The sequence below is a fragment of the Cydia pomonella genome, chromosome 24, assembly GCF_033807575.1.
Source record: "Cydia pomonella isolate Wapato2018A chromosome 24, ilCydPomo1, whole genome shotgun sequence".
NCBI lineage: Eukaryota > Metazoa > Arthropoda > Insecta > Lepidoptera > Tortricidae > Cydia > Cydia pomonella.
The window spans coordinates 10,923,938-10,942,322 of record NC_084726.1 but is presented as its reverse complement, the minus strand read 5'-3'; the positions used below and the strand labels follow the sequence as shown (position 1 = coordinate 10,942,322).

The following is an 18,385-nucleotide window of genomic DNA, read 5'->3' as shown; positions in this document are numbered from 1 at the left end:
ACCGAAGGCGCCTAGTTAAAGTACAGCTTCGACACTCCGAGCTTTCGGCCTTACGCAAAACTTGGCCTTGCTCGCATGCTCTGGTCTATTGCAACTCGACCCTTGCTATAGCTCTGTCTTTGGTCCGCTTTTGGACATACATTGGTTTATGGCCGAGATCAGTTGTAATGAAGCCTGTTCAGTGTCCACAGGAAATTTCTCTTAAAGTATTGCGGCTGCGTCCCTTATACGGACTACGTGCATTTTTTGTATTTCTGAATTCAAAGGAGAAAATTGGATCACATACGGATCGGGTAGATATTATCTTAATTTCTGAAACTTAAACTGATTTATGTTTCAAGGCTTAAGCCTTGAAACATAAATCAGTTAACGACTTAAGTCCAGCAAGAAAATAAGGCTTAAAAGTCATTTTGTTTTATGATCTCCACGGGAGAACGTACAAAACGTCTCAAAAATTCTCGAAAAATATTTAGAGGAACGCACTAACAACGATAATTTAAACTATAACAAAGACCAATTAAATTTTAACGGTATCTTTCCCACTGTGATAGATATTTCCATTGTCCAGGGCTCCTTGGGTCATTATGAAGTTGATATCTATTATTTTATTAAGATTAAGTCTTACTAAAATACTACTGGCCTTAGCGTCTGTTTCAGACGATCTATGGTGCAATGTCCGAAAAACACCTTTTTTGGTGACTGAAAAGACCGATGCGAGACTAATAACTTACATATAAGTATTGTGCTACCCTCACTTATATATACTTTTTTGGGATTTTTTCAGACAACTGCTAGAACGACTACTAGGACTCCTCGTTCTACTCGTGCTACTAGAATGACTCGTTTCAACTCTATATTTGTAAGTATACTCAGACACACCCACTTTATCAGTACAAAAAGGCGCGAACTTCAAATTTTCTCTGGGAATCAACTCTTCGCGCCTAGATTTTTTAATTTTCCGCCGTTTTTCTACTGACAAAGTGCCATAGTATAACTTCACTGCAATAGTGTTTAGCTAGAATACGAAAGCTAGTCCGACATGTTTCAATCCTAACTTCTTCTTTTTTCCATCCTGTTACCCCCTGCTGGGATGTAGGGCTTTATATACAAGTACCTAAATTTCTGACAATTATACCTGCGGAGTAAACATTTTTTGTAACGTTATTGTTTTCCTACGGCCTGAAGTATGTACAGTGGAATCCGTTTATTATGACTCTGGTAAAATTGATGAACCGGTTATTATAAAGTTACTACAGGGCGAAATTTATTTTTTTCATATACTGTACGTCATTTTGTTTTATGATGTCCACGGGAGAACGCACAAAAACTTCTCAAAAATTCTCGAAAAATATTTAGAGGAACGCACTAACAACGATAATTTAAACTATAACAAAGGCCAATTAATATTTTAACGGTTTCTTTCCCACTGTGATAGATATTTCCATAGGCCAGGGCTCATTGGGTCATTATGAAGTTGATATCTATTATTTTATTAAGATTAAGTCTTACTAAAATACTACTGGCCTTAGCGTCTATTTCAGACGATCTATGGTGCAATGTCCGAAAAACATCTTTTTTGGTGACTGAAAAGACCGATGCGAGACTAATAACTTACATATAATTATTGTGCTACCCTCACTTATATATAAGTATTGTGCTATTATACTTATATATACTTTTTTGGATTTTTTTCAGACAACTGCTAGAACGACTACTAGGACTCGTCGTGCTACTCGTGCTACTAGAACGACTCGTTTCAAGTCTATATTTGTAAGTATACTCAGACACACCCACTTTATCAGTACAAAAAGGTGCGAAATTCAAATTTTCTCTGGGAATCAACTCTTCGCGCCTTTTTTTTAAATTTTCCTCCGTTTTCTACTGACAAAGTGCCAGAGTGTTACTTCACTGCAATAGTGTTTAGCTAGAATACGAAAGCTAGTCCGACGTGTTTCAATCCTATCTTCTTCTTCTTCTTCTTTCCATCCTGTTACCCCCTGCTGGGATGTAGGGCTCGAAGCATTCTCTTCCACTGACTCCGGTCCTGGGCAGCTTGGGTAACCTCCTCATACCCCATCCCCAATACACCCAACTCTTGCTCCACGGAACGGTGCCATTTTGAATAATAATATAGAATATATATGTAATATAGAATATGGGATTAAATTATTTAATTATTTAAAGAAGTGTCACGCTAGAACTGCCCGGGTCCGGGCCACCGAGCTCGCTTACACTTGGCCGTTGGTTCAATTCCAAACTCTGCTCTCAGTCGGTCTGGCTCGCCTATACTTGGCCTGAGTTTCAATTCCAAGCTCTGCTTTCATTCGTTCTGGCCCATAAGCGTGCCGCGATCGGCCCTAGATGGAGCTCAGCCTACGGCCTCGCTTTTTGTCCTATTTGGAAATTGCTTCATTATCGAAACAAGTTTTACTGAAGTCCGGCCGGCGTTTGGCCCGTCCACATGACGTTTCTCATAAACTATTGCGGCTGCGTCCCTGATACACCTTCCTTCATTTTTTATTTTATTTCAGGAATCAAATGAGTTTTTCAATCCAAATCTGACGAAGGTAGATACAATTTATTTATATTTAACAAAATATCTAAGTATTTATAACTACGATTTTTTTTGTAATATTATTCTTTCCATAAGGCTGAATAGGATACAGGAGGAAGATTAGGCTTTAAAGCCCGTTTAATAATGCCCACATGAAAAAACTCCAACATGGTTTAAATTTAACGTTTTTGTATTTGATTACCTACTTTCCTCAAGAATATGAAAATGAAATTCAAATTAGCAAAATAACTCCAAAAGAAATGTACAACTACATAGTAATAACAAGAAGTAACACTACCTACAACAAGGACAAATTTTAGTAACGCTTTCTCTGTCACACATATAGGAGAAGTGCCATGAAAGAGCCAGTTTAAAAGGAGGGCAAATATATAGTTCTAATGAAATAACGAGTGATATTTGATTTCAGAAGTAGTATTTGTTTATTACAGTATTTGTTTGGAAACAAATATATATGAAAATCAGGAGAAATCAGCGTAATATCAATTTCAATATTTGGCTCCTTTATATAAGATTGGTATTGAAAAAGCCACCGAAAGGTTATGAAAGAGCCAGTCTGTAGTTCTATAATTAGTAAGTGTAATTATCTAATGTAAAAATAACTGAGATAAGTTATAAACATATTTTTTCATTATTATTTATAACGAAGTAGATAGTAATTCTAGAACCCAACAGTACTTAGTTTTTTTTTATACTACGTCGGTGGCAAACAAGCATACGGCCCGCCTGATGGTAAGCAGTATCCGTAGCCTATGTACGCCTGCAACTCCAGAGGAGTTACATGCGCGTTGCCGACCCTAACCCCCTCCCCCCCTCGTTGAGCTCTGGCAACCTTACTTACCGGCAGGAACACAACACTATGAGTAGAGCCTAGTGTTATTTGGCTGCGATTTTCTGTAAGTTGAAGCTACTTCCCCAGTTGGGATCTGCTCTAGATCTGGAATGACATCCGCTGTGCTGTGCCCTACCACACAAAGCGAGATGACATTCACCATGCCCATACCTCTCTTGTGGACGTAGTTTAAGGACGTAGTTGGAAGTTATTCTTAACAACCGCTTTCAACGTAAAATTTTCCTAAGTCGTACTAATAGAAATATAATTAATAGGGAATATTACGCGCAACTCTGTGTAGGGGGCGCCACTACCACAAGAAAATCGAAATTCCGTTATTTAACGTCTCTATCACTCTTCCATATTCGAGCGATGAAGAGGCAGACAACCAAATTTCGACTTTCGTGTTTCCCGGTAGGCCCTTTGAACCGCTTTCGGCCTTACTTTTTGTCATGCTTGGACATTGGTACTATCGCTCGAATGGAAAGAGTAATAGAGGGGCAGGGGACCGATTTTTGAATTTCGAGCGCTCGATTTCGCCACTCGAAAATCTGTGGAAACCGGCAAAATGCATTTTTTTTAATACGAGCGATAGATATTGGGAATCGAGTGGTATTGACCACTTGTTTTCAATTCCGTTAGGAGAATAAATGCCTAATAGTAGAGATATTATTGGACAAAATACACGAAGTCGAGTGATCGAAATTCAAAAATCGGCCCCCAGATACCGAAATTTCGATTTTCGCGGTAGGCCCTCATTTTCATTAAAGGTTGGTCTTTAACCTGTTCGCAGAATGTTCTCTTAAACCATTGCGGCTGCAAATACAAATACAAAATACTAATACTTAATTAATAACGCCAAGTTCAGTCTGTATCAAATTTAAAATTAATTGTAATATTATTTGATACACCTTCCTGCATTTTTTCAGAATTCAGACGAGGTACATCCGAAAAAGGTAAGTACAATATATGTATGTATGTATATTCTTTATTGTACATAGAAATAAAAACACGAAAAACACAGTTACAGAGTAAATTAAATCCAACAAAGGCGAACTTATCCCTGTATGGGATCTCTTCCAGTTAACCTTTGAGGAATATATTTATTTTTAACTACATTTCTGACAAATTATACCTGCGGAGTAAACGATTTTTTTGTAACGTTATTGTATTTATAAGGCCTAATAGGGTGCAGAAAAAAATTAGGCTTTAAAGCCCGTTTATTTCATAATATGCACAAAAAAAACGCGTGTCAACATGGTTCAAAGAACCATGCTTCAAAATGCTACAAACCAACAGATCTGAGAAATAATATGTTCATGTAATAGATGTTTTATCAACTTGATTTTAATTAAAGCAAGAAATATTACTTTGCTAATGCGCGAGAAAATAACGTGTTAGTCAATCTGCAAAAAGTTAGTGAGTCAACTGACTGACTGACTGTCAACTGTTGTCAGTTGTCGGGTGTCAGACCGTCAACATCTCCAGCATCTCCTGAGGATGCCTCGTAGGGAGGCGAAACACGTGTCGAGTTTTGTATTTTTGGTGGTGGGTTGTTATATTTATTTGCGTATTTATTTTTGCGGTGGGAGGGTAGGAACATTAATTGCATGTAAAAATACGCAAGTAAGTATAACGGGTTAGCACTGATTATTGACTAACACGTTATTTTCTCGCGGATTAGCAAAGTAATATTTCTTGCTTTAATTAGCATGGATTTCCGCAAAGTAACGCCTGATACTATTAATAACTTGTTTTTATTATATGAACACCTAGTTGAATTGCATTGTAGTAGTACCTCTGTTAGACAACTATATATACTTCTGTTAGTGCTAAAGCAGCATAAGCTTACCCCTTATTATCAAAATAAAATTACAAGCAAACGAACTTTGACTAATGTTTGTGCACCATATAAATGTAGACTAGCTACGGCCAGACGGCAACAAAGATTTATGGGCATCTTTTTATATAATAAGATTAACAAAACCCTAAACATTTATCCCCTAAATAAACATGAGTGTAAGGAAAAACTTAAGTCCTGGTTGCTGTCACTAGACTATGTACAAACTGAGAGCATCTTACCCTGATTTACTCACACACACACACATCTACGCAAAAAAATATATATATGTAAAATAAATTGCACTGTATTCTTATTAGAATGGCATTTGTTTTATAATGTTAAAACAAGCCTTAATTATCTACTTTAAGTCTAAAATGAAAATGGTTAATGTTTTAATAGTTACTATTATGTTTGGGAGAGGACACTGACTTCTGTAACACAGGTTTTTACCTAGCTCAGAAGTCAGGGACTTCAACACTAAAATGTACTTACCTTAATGCCAATAACAATTTATTATTATTTTCGAAAGGGTTGGTTTTCTCAGCTCTAGGCTGGTAATCAGCTAAATTTACGGGTTATTTACCTTATTATTGTAGTAGTACCAAAATATTCAAGTTATAGGATTGGATTGAAATATTCAAATTAGCGCAATCATTCTTTAGAAAATAATGTCAAAGTACAAAGTAACAACGGAAAGTAAGACTATCTACAACAAGAACTTTTTTTAATAACGCTTTTCTTTCTTTCTCTGTCAATCTCATAGAAAGTTCCAAAAGAGTCATAAGACCATATCGTTTGGTTCTGGTTTTTGAGGTGATTGGGCCATATTTATTGTAAAACGTTATACGATACATATGCGAATAGGTAATTCGTAACTCGTTTTGATACAAAACACTCCTTTCCTGTCGTATTTCAATTTATTTCCTATTATTCGCACTTGTAGCATAATGTACTATTAACGTAGTTTAATGTGGCCCTGACACTTATTTTTATACTTTAAAATTAATATTGATGTCTACATTTTTTTTTATAGCCTATTTTGTGTCCCACTGCTGGGCACAGGCCTCCCCTTTTTTCCGCCACTCATCACGGTTTGAAGTATGTTCCCGCCAGTCTCTGCAAAAAGCGTCGAGGTCATCCCGCCATCTCTTTTTTGGTCTGCCTCTGCCCCGGCTAATCTGCTGTGTCCATTCGGTAGCCAATTTGGCCCACCGATCCGGGTGCATACGGCAGACGTGTCCTGCCCAACCCCACTTAAGCTTACCGGCCTTAACATCCACATCTATAATACCAGTTCTGGAGCGCAGTTCGGTGTTCCTAACTCGATCGGTTCTCCGAACTCCTAGTATGCTGCGCTCCATTGCTCGCTGGCAAATCTTGAGTCGGGACTTCTGGGATTCCGTTAATGACCAAGATTGGGCGCCGTAGGTTAGGATAGGCAGGATACACATCTCTATCAGAATGTCTACATTAAGCTATAATTATTAACATAATGCATTATACGTTGTGTGAAACTAGTGCGACAACTCGCTTGGAATAACCCTCACTTGTATTATAACTAAATAATAATTAAGTTTTATATTGTTTTAGGACCCTTCTAGTAGGACTACTAGGACTCCTCGCACTATTACGAAGACTCGGCACAGGTCAATAATTGTAAGTAACTTCACTGTGATTTGTTTAGCTAGAATACAATAATTACCAAGGCCGAGGTGTTTAAATCCTAGATAACGAATACTGGATAAAATTATTAAAAAGATTAGTAGTGTTCAAAAAAACTGGCCAAGTGCGAGTCGGACTCGCGCACCAAGGGTTCCGTACATAAATTGACGGTTTTCGCAATTTTTCCTTTATCTGTGCTATAAGACGTTGCTTCGTACCAAATTTCAAGATTCTGAGTTCACGGGAAAGTACCCTGTAGGTTTTGATTCCCTTGCGAGTATCGAAAATTTGCGGAAATTTGCGGCATAAACGACTGTATCTTTTGATTGCGTTGGCTTAGAAGTTCGATTTTTTCACAGCTCCAAGTCCGATTAAATCTTCAAACATCATAATTTTCTGTACATTTTCACAGTAGAAAATTCTAGTTTAGTGAATTATGCCATTTTCAAAATGATCCCACTTCCGATGTTATAACAATGCACCTTACCGCAAACATTCCATATTTAAATTTTTTATTATTCCAGAATTCAGGCGAAATAATCGTCAGCGGATCAGAGGTACAATGCAAAAGCTGTTTTTATTGAATTCCATTAACTTCGGCGTCTATCTGTGCAACGAGAGGGGTTAATGTACCTATTCGTAATATTTTTGGAAGCGAGGGTGGTAATTCCCGAATTTGCAATATTCTTACCCCCGGAGTTACACACAATGTTTTTCATCACACTTGCGAAGAAAAAACTAAGCGGAAATATTCTTCAATACGGTGACATATCAAACATTCGTCCGCCATATTGTAATTTGATGACAGAGGCATCGAAGGCACTGACCTTTTTGGCATTCAGCCACGATTGAAAATTTTGTAACAATATTTTGAACGGCTATTAAATTAATCAAATTAAATATTTTTAAACATAAACAAACATATTAAATTATTAACGACAGAATTTTTAAAGCAAAACTCATTTATGCTACTTGGTTTGTATGAATTAGTAACATAATTTAAAAAAAGTTAGCTCCCGCGGGAACAATATAGGCCTTTGTTCTTCAGTACACCTGCATGAAATAATATCTTTTTCGAGCAAGTGTGTTGAAAATTATATTATATGGTCCAGGCGCGCACAAGTTTTATTTCAATAATCGCGTAGCGTCTGATTGACGTGACTGGTGACCGAAGAGCTGGCGGCTTCCTCGCACAATGTATCAGGATTGCGATACAACGAGGAAATGCCGCCAGCATCCTTGGTACAATGCCTCAAGGGACTATTTTAGATTTAAGCTCGGCGGTTTCAAAATTTAGATTTAAATTTAAAATATATACTATGTACCTAGCCAAGATACATGGAAAAAAGGTTTTATTATTATTATTTATATAACTGTCAAAAATCTATATATAATAAAGAACTACTCCAACAATAAACTAGTTATAGTAATCATCTGTATATATCCATTATGTATATTGTTATTGTAAATAAATATACCTAGCGTTTAACAATAAACTTGTAATTTTATTCTTTTAATGAATTACAGTTACTTAAGGTAGGTATCCGGAATATAATGCTAGTTAATTGTAAATAAATAAAATAAACACCTTAGTTACTGAACTAAGGACCGGCCAAACGTCATAACCGGCTTCGGTTACGATTATGCCCGGAAAGTAACCGTTTATCGGTTATAATCGGCTATGGTTATTTTAGACAAAAATGATAAATTTACAATCAAGTAATTTAAAAAAATACGAAAATAAAGGTACAGTATTACGGAATGTGAGTATAAGTCTTCGTTTTTTAATAACGAGCTCAACGAGGGGTGGGAGGGGGTTAGGGTCGACAACGCGCACGTCACTCCTCTGGCCGTATGCTTGTTTGCCACCGACGTAGTATAAAAAAACACACACACACACAAAATACAGTAAAAGTGAAAATATGACCATGAATTAATAAATAAAAATAAAATAAAAATAAAAATAAAAATAAAAATAAAAATAAAAATAAAAATAAAAATAAAAATTATTTATTCTCAGACAATTAATACAGTCCATATTTGTTAGTATCAACTTACAACCTATGTTATGTTACCTTCCGCACAATATTCATATTCAATCAGAATATTTTATAAATAAGGGAGGGTAAATTAAGTAGGTATATTTTCGTTATAAAAGTACACGATTGACAAAAATTATAGTCACAGGCGTCACAGCCAAAAAAGGCAGGACTTTGTAGTCATCAGAAAATCAATTCATAGAATTTAAAAGTCATAAATTAATAACCGAACATAACCGCAACCGGTTATTCGAGTTTCCAATAATCGGTTACGAAATGTTGACATAATAATCGGTTATAACCGATGGTAACGGTTATAACCGATTTGCATTCCCTACATTTAACTTTTATTTCCAGATTCTAATCGATGACGAAAAAATTACTTTTGAGTATTTAAATAAAAATCTTAAACAGGTCAGTAATCTATGTGTAATTATTTCTTAATTCCTATTATTCTAATCAGAATATACTCTCCTAAATATTTATAATATTTATGTTTGTTTTAAATAAAAGTTATATTTTTTATGGTTTTGCATCTGGAACAGCTACTGACATGACATAAATTTATTTAAATCTCTTTCTCTTTTCTCAACTTTGCAATGAAATAATAATAATAAAAAAGGATGATTTTCTTATCTTTCTTTTTTTTCTTTCTTGTATTTTTTTAGTATCACTTTGAGGTTATTGAAAGGGGAACGGAAATTTTATTATTTTTGCGCTACGACGCACGGGTTAGGAGATACAGCCCTAGAAAGAATTTTGTATGACTGAAAAAAAAATCATTATATGTAAGTCTGTATCTCCTAAACCGAGCGTCGTAGCGCAAAAATAATCAAATGGTCGTTCCCCTTTAGAAACCCTTGAAATAATAAATAATAATACACAAACAAAAAGAAAAAATATCACAAAAAAAAAATGGAAGTAGGTAAGTCATGTCAAAATTTTAATTGCAAGTTTGAGATAAATACATATTTCTATTTTAGATCGCATCTAAAAACACGGTATGTATAGTTCAAAATCGAAAAATAACTAGACATTGTAAAAACAATAATTTATTTAAGTGACAAAAAATACGATTATATATTTTTATTTAAACGATAATGCAAGTTTTTTCAAACCCTTTCGGTATATCTATATAAGGAAAAGTACACTGTGTACTTAAGGTAAATGTACTTACACACAAACTATTATTTTTATTATTTTTTTTACAACCCAAACCATGTAGACTTCATACCGGTAAAATTAAAAAAAAAGGTATACATTTCAGTTTGATACATTGGCGAAGAAGTTAAATAAGTCGGTAAGTACTCCCTTCGGTCGTGTTTTAATATATCACCACGCGTTGCGAATTTCCTATTTTCTGCACTTGTATCGTGTACTTTACCACACTAGTGCGATAATTAGCACATTATATAACTATGTCGAAAATTTAAAATTTACTTCATTCTCAACTCGTGTCAATTTAAAACACTCCTTTCGGTCGTGTTTCGAATTTCCTACTTTTTGCTTACTGATGTGTCAATCGTTACAATTATTATATGATATGACAATGTGCATGACTTTATAAATTTAAAATATGATGTTTGTGTCGCGAACGTATTGCGAACCAGCTAATATTTGCCAACGTCATGGAGTAGATGGCGCTAGTAGTCACGTTTAATTTAAGTAACCGCTTCTAGGTTATTGGGATTTTTTGAGGGAAGTTGAGAGGGTAGATGAGAACGACAGTAGGAAAAAGGAGGTTGTGTGCGAACAAATCGACGCGGCAGTGATATTTGCTTTTAGATCAAGTCAAGAACGTTCTTATGGTGTTATTAGAATAATGATGTGTCTCTGGTATATTGTGACCAACGTTATCAGTACTCAGAGTGAACAGTGATCCAGTGAGGCTAATATGAACTTAAGGTAAACTTTGTGTGAGGAATGGGGTCGCTATAAGGGGAGGTTTGGAGGCGACTATTAAGCTTCTGTACCGTTATTTGAAGCCTATTTAATATTTGAGAGTGCGATGCTGTTTGACAGATGACGTAGCGGTTCACTATAGGCTGACACCTACCCCCTTTGAACTCGTATTTCAAGTTTTAGCCCCCTCCACCAGGCGCCCGTGGCCTGCGGCCGCGGAGCTCTTCATTGGCGTTCTGTTTGTCGGAACGTTCGGTTCACTGCAAAAAATTCTTAGAAATCCTTAGATTCGTAGAATTTTTTGTAAGTACTAATTAAAAGTATTGTAAACGGTTTTACCGTTCGATTGTTAATATTACTTCAATGATTTGATGGACAGCTTGTGTTCGTCAATGTGTTTAGCAAAGCTGACACCTCATCGATTCGCATCGCGAGCGCAGCGAAGCTGTCGCGTAAGTAAGCGATTCTTATTTTATTTTGTTTACAGCGAATCGAATCAGTTTAAGCACGGAGCAGGTCCTTGAAAAAGTGTAAATGTGAATGGCAGTTTATAGGCCACAGTTTTATTGTCCTCCGCAAGGGAGGTTATAGCGGTTCCTATTACAGTATAGAACTGCCTAACTTAGGAATAACTAAAAAGACGCGCTCTGCGACGTCGTAGCTTATGCTAATCAACTTGTGATTTTGCATTAAGTAACCTTAGGGTAATTACAATAATAATGATCGTAAGATATATATGACCTGATATTTTCCGTGCATTTCCAGATTTTCTGGTACTGTGCTGCTGTGATACAAATTATTTTATTTTGCATTTAAATCGAAATATCACAATAAAGGCTGGATTTGGAAGTACCCCCAATTTTAGAATGCTTGAGAGCTGGGGCTAAAACGCCTAAAATAAGCTAGAATAAGAAGCCATTAAAGAAAAACCATGTTTGGTATTGCCATGGGTACCATTAAACAGTAAAGTTACTCTAGTATCATGCTGGCTACCAAATTAGGGTCCTATCCGCCTTAAAGTCGACGAAGCCCCGCTGTCGCGGGGCTTCTATTTCCGCTCTGAGGGACGAAAGGTAACTAACAAACCTACATCGAAAACCTCCTTTTCGATCTTTTTGTTTATATCCTTTGGAAAGTTTTTTCTTAATAATACCAATTTTGGATGCACAGTACCGTCAATATCTTTGTGAATTTTATTTTCAATTAAGGTATTTGTACGTAATAATAAATAGTGCAACTGCTAAAAGTGCCTTCTAGTTAAAGCAAGGGATTTAAAAGTGAAACTCTTGTATGTAAAACTGACATATCCCCATTCAGTTGTGTTATTGTGAATTTCGTTTAAGGAGTTTTATTATATTTTTATACGTATAAAATTTTAGTTTTGACATGTATAACTGCATACAGGAGGGGCACTATTTACCCCTTTGCTATAACTATAGCCCTTGTGAGAAAAGGAGGTTCGAAGTATCTTTTCATGACTTAAGAACGTAATTGAGACTGGGAGGTCGGGTGGTTACAGACCGCCGCTGCCTGCACAAGGCATAACACATCCTGCTGCGTAAGCAGAGTTGAACAATATTGCATTATGTTAAATTAGCATACTGTAACCTTTCCCACCTGCGCAAGGTGTGGAGAAATTTACTACCATTGCGTAACTTATTGTACCTATACTACCTGTACCTATTATGGATATCCGCCATGGCCTACTACAATAACTATCCTGCTACTTAGCAGAAGGTTTATTAAAATATAAATATGTGCTGTTAAGCATACATACATAACGTACCTAATATTTCCCGCCTGCGTAAGGCGAGTGAATATTACTATTTAGCCAGCTCAAGACCTGCCGCCTGCGCAAGGTGTGCGATTTTCATTATCCTGCTACGCTAGCAGATGAAGCAAAATGGCTACTATAAGACCAGTATACTTAATATAATGAACATGGTTCCAAACGCCAAGACCTTTCCCGCCTGCGCAAGGCGTGTGAAAATGATTAGTCACTGGGGCTAAAAGTTAGACATGGTTTTGATACTGTATTTAGATAAAAGTATATTAAGATCATACAACATGCCTGCGCAAGGTGTGCAACATCCATTTGCCTGCTGCGCAAGCGGGTATCAATTGGTTCAAGGTATCATTAATCAAATATTGGTACTACAAACCATTTATGATACAAGTACCTACTTAACATGTATCTATTTCTATAAGCCAAGATTTCAACTCCCATGTAAATCTCCGCCTAATTCACAATAATAATTCATAATCATTTATTTGCACATAAAAATCCTACGCAAGGCCTTCGAGAAATAATTTTTACTATCGTTTTGCTGCGAAAACACACCCCACTAAACATGAGACTGGCCCAGGAAGACCATAAAACCCTAAAAAGATAAAATAAGCCTTGACACACTCACTGCCAGCGACTCGCTAGGCGTATTCCCTTTTAGTAGGCGCTTTGCGAGACATACTGTTTTCTCGCGTTATCAACTTCGCTCGTAACGCGTAGCTCACGCTGGCACTGAATGTGTTAACTGGCTTTCCGGTGAGTAATATTAAAAATCACCATAAGTGGTTCATACTTCATAGGTGGCCCATTCAGTCATGCTAATAATCTTGATAATCCAGAGTTCATGATACTGATCGTTAAATTAAAAATTTTAAATTTGTTTTGAATTGCCTTAATCAACCGGCCGCCCCGCCGCTACATAGTTCTAATGGTTTAAAGATATAAATATATTACCCTGGACTGGTTCAAGGTTCTTGGCCATTCATCATTTAACCCCATTTGGGTCAAACACAAAAAAGGTTGGGAAAAATGTATCCCGCCCGTAGCAGCATAACAAGATTGCAGCGGCATAGCGTAGCTTGCACTCCGTTAACGTTGCGTTGTCTACAGGAAAGACGTGAAGGACTTAATAAAATGTCTATGACCCACAACTGGTATATAATCATAGCTCAATGCAACTCATAAAAGCAGTCCAAATGAAAGAAAGCCATTTCGGTTATTTTATTAATCTAGATGAATACATCAGGCGTTAAAATATATGTCCTAGATGTCGGGTCGACTTCTTGTTAATAGCCAAAAGTGCTTTTTTGGATAACGGATACAAACCCTTAAGGGTTGAGATACATACATTTACCTATTGGTTCGAATCTACTTTAAAAGACTGTGTGGTTATGATATTCAATATAAAACATTACAAATTTCCCGGGTGGAATTAAGCAGGCGTACATAGGCTACGGAGACTGCTTACCATCAGGCGGGCCGTATGCTTGTTTGCCACCGACGTAGTAAAAAAGGCAAGCAACCTCGAAGGTTATTTCTATACCAATGTTCATTAATTGGTGTCCTATGAAATTATTCCCATAAGTATTCAGTTTTTGGCAACAATAATGTACAAGACAAAGTTTCTGTATTGTATACTGTATGTTACAAAATATATATGTGAGAATCAGTGAGCTCACTGAGATAACATTAGAATTGCTTTATATCACCGTTGATACAATGTAAATGCTAGACAAGTCTGCGCCATTGGGCATGGGCATGCCACAGGTTGAATTACCTACTTAAGTATATATAGTTCTCAGATCTCGTTTAAAGTAATGTAACATTAGTTTTTCTTCAAAAACATAAAAATAGGAAGGCTACTTAATGCCAAATGATTAAATACTGATTATTTTAACGAAGGTCTTTGACCTTACTATCTAACCCGTCAGTCAATAACATATCCTTGGTAAGATAAATAGTTATGTCCATACATCTCGCGCTTCCTTGAGCTTGCACCAGGTAGTACAAGTAGGTAATCCTGAAATAAGGTACGAGTATATTTGTGGACAAAGCTGGGACTACCAGTTAGCATGGCTATTACTTATATGTTTTAAATTATGCGAATTGTAATTTATTCAAACACTTTAGCGAACGTAGATCTATCATCTACGCACAGGCCTAACCTTGGCTTATCAGGAACGCAGACATTGTAATATGTGAAATACCAGACGATACAAAGAACCAAGCGGGAGAGCCTTCTCCTGGCAGAGTTTTCAATATTAAATTGTAGCTCACTAACTGAAATTGACGAGCTTTTAGTGCCAATAATACAGATCTTGTTTAAGATTTTAATCAGTCACTTTATGTTTTTAATATGTATGAAACTAAAGGCCAAGTAAGTATATTCAGGTGAAAGCCTTAAATATACCTATACATCTTGCATGATGGTACATAATTTCAACATGATACTCGTAATAATGATACCTCCAAGAGGAAAAATCCTAGTATTATTTTTGCTGTATTGCAGGCATTTAATTGATAAAGGTTATGTTCTTACCATACTGGCCCTAATTATTGTTCATGTAATAAAATAAAACCACATGATAGGCTGGTTAAAGTATGGGCTTAGGCCCAAAAATATTTTAGAATACTCTCTGGGGTAAGACTACCATCGTAGCGAATATCAAAGAAAAATTAAAATGGTTACAGCAAATAAGATTTGTTGTGTATTATGATTGAAAATTGGATATTCTACGAGCTTATTTACATTCTAAATGGCTATGCACTGTACACAACTACAACGGTGAGAGTGGTAACGGGTTGAACTCTTTTGGATGAGTAACATAATAAAGCTGTTAATAGTGCTACTAAATTAACCTACTATATCACTTACTGTCTATTTGTTATTTAAGAATGTTCAAAAGCGGGAAAATAAGGACAGCTAATGTTAATCCATGAATTAATTGTCCGAGAGCCTGATTACTTCTACAATATAATAGACGGTATTGCATGTTGTGATAAGTGCACTTTTCATATGATTTACTTTGCCCTTAAGACTGTAGGATTTTTGGAAAACAAACAAGCGAAGCTCTGAAAAATGTATATAAAAATCGTTTTTGTGAGCCTATAAGTTAAATTGTATCCTGCCTCATAAGTAAATACCAATATTGGGTAACCATATCTGGGTAAAAGACACTTTAAAGTGTCAATAATCAAGTTTATTTTCTTTTTGGCAAGGTAATATAAGGTCAAATATGAGTCAGTTTGTTAGAATGTGGACCTTGAAATCAATTGAAAGTATTGAAACACAGATAATGATCGCAATGTTATTTTTGGATGGATAAAATAAAAAGTATAATTATGTTTTCATAATTTATTTTAATAAACATACAGTTTTCTATATTTATAGGTCCTATCTATAAATAACATTGTAAAGTAAAATATGTCACTGCACACTTTAAGCCTTTTCACATTCATCCATGTACCCGGATTGTTAAGTACACTTGTACTTGTTGTCTCCACCATTTTCACATATCAGTATAAATTAATCACATTGGCGTTTTCTGACCACCAGGCGATCACAGACACGTCTCAAATATTAAATAGGCTTCAAATAACGGTACAGAAGCTTAATAGCAGCGTTTTACCTTACAATAAAACGCTTATTAAGCGAAATACCTTATTTGAAGCCTATATTTTTAAATTCGCCTGTGGCTACAACACTCAGTTGCAATAAACCAAATCACTTATATAATGCCCGTCGAGGGTATTTTTAACTCACTGCGTTTTGTCCTACCATGCAGGTTGCAATAAGCAACATCTACAGTCTATACATACAAGTCAACTGGTATGTCTCTTCATATTGAAAACGAAATAATAAATAATATTAAATGCAATCGTTTTTCGAATGTGGTATATTGCAACTTCGTTTTATTTATATTTTGAGACCCAATGAAGAGCTCCGCGGCCGCAGGCCACGGGCGCCTGGTGGAGGGGGCTAAAACTTGAAATACGAGTTCAAAGGGGGTAGGTGTCAGCCTATAGTGAACCGCTACGTCATCTGTCAAACAGCATCGCACTCTCAAATATTAAATAGGCTTCAAATAAGGTATTTCGCTTAATAAGCGTTTTATTGTAAGGTAAAACGCTGCTATTAAGCTCAAGAAACCAGGTGGATAATCATGTGATAATAAAGTCGGACACCAGCACAACTCATATCGTCATCTCACTAACATCCAGGCCTCGTATAGGTATGTAGTACATTTACATATCGCTTTCCAGTATCCGTAAAAGCATTAGCTCATTCGATAGGTAAATAAGTATGGTGAGCTTGACGACAGTTTGTCTTAATCTCTAACTTCAAAAAAGTTTCTTGAAAAATATATATTTTTTTATCGTGAAAATATGTTATTAACCCTTGGTAGGTTTTTCTTACTTTTTTGAAAACCCTTTTAGGGTTTTGTTTATTTCGTATTCGTTCCCTTTTTATACTTATTATAAATAGGATTATTTTTAATATAATTTCAGATTTCTGACAGGGAAAAGGACGAAGCTTTAATGGTATATTAAATATGATACACATTAGTTACCTCTGAACTGTAACCTTGTATATTGTAAAAGGATACCATGTCGATATTTCATTTGCCGATTTTTTATTTGACTGAACGCGTTTTTTACAAACACCGTTAATGTTCCAAGTATTTGAAAAAAGGCCCTCTAGAAGCCATTGCGTGAGGTTAGGGCAGGTTGGTGACCCTTCTAAAAATCCAACGGTTTTACGGCCAAATTAAAATTTCGGGATTTTGATAATTGGATTTAAAGTTTTTGGAAATGAGGATGAGATGTGTAACCTTGCAAAAGATTCCCTTTCTCTCCTTCCTTCCACTTTCTTATCACCGTACTTTCTTCCAGAAGTACTTGTTCATCATCTTTTCTGCGTTATTCTGTTAAGGCCTGGGACCCAGAGATCCTGGCTTATGCTTGACAACTAATCTCAATAATGGCGCACCAGTTCTTACGAAAATTACTGTCATCTGACTAACCTTCAAATCCAGCAGGCTAATTGAAATCAGTCGGGGTTTCTCACGTTGTTTCCCTTTTCCGAAAGGCAACTGGCAAATAATAAATGACGTATCGTACATAAGTTCCGAATTATTCTTTGTTACGAGCCGGGATTTGAACCCGTGACCTTTGATTGAAACTCACACGCCATTACTGCTAGGATACCAACTCTTCTAAAGGTGCTTGTTGCTAGAATTATAATAAACAGGTTAAAGGGTTTAAGTTAGTTTGGAATATAGATTACACAGACTAAAATATATCTAAACATAAAACTAATTAAAAACTAACATAAATAACAAAAATATAAAATAACAAAAACTACAAATAAATTAAAAATAAAGGTAATAATAACAAGAGTAATACAGGTTAAATATCCCGATCATCAATATACCGCCTAAGTATTAATAAGAAAAAATAACCCAATTTTATCTCAGACATGCACCTATACAAAACTTAGATATTTTCGATGAATTAATTTCCAGCAAGCTGGAAATCGTTTGAATTACTTAATTTGGTCTTAAATGCGTGCAATCCAAGTTTGTGCGATCTCAGACCTGAAAATGAATTCCTCAAAATGCTTATACGCTCTTAATTGATTGGCCTACTTGTGAAATACAAAAATAAATAAAATGAAACCTTTTTTTATTACAGATGGTGTGTATACGATGACTATTTTAATTTATACTAAAGTATTTAACTCTAATTT

At 35.7% G+C, this 18,385-nt stretch overlaps 2 long non-coding RNA genes across 2 annotated transcripts; both read left to right on the top strand.

The window, feature by feature from the left end:
• The first annotated feature begins 252 nt into the window (after positions 1-252).
• LOC133531206 (uncharacterized) lies at positions 253-2,082 on the top strand. The gene is made up of 3 exons (XR_009801498.1): positions 253-293; positions 785-859; positions 1,696-2,082. It is a non-coding gene; the product is annotated as an uncharacterized LOC133531206 (long non-coding RNA).
• Positions 2,083-9,929: 7,847 nt separating this feature from the next.
• Positions 9,930-17,178, top strand: LOC133530932 (uncharacterized). The gene is made up of 3 exons (XR_009801409.1): positions 9,930-9,949; positions 10,216-10,248; positions 17,146-17,178. It is a non-coding gene; the product is annotated as an uncharacterized LOC133530932 (long non-coding RNA).
• The last annotated feature ends 1,207 nt before the right edge of the window (positions 17,179-18,385 follow it).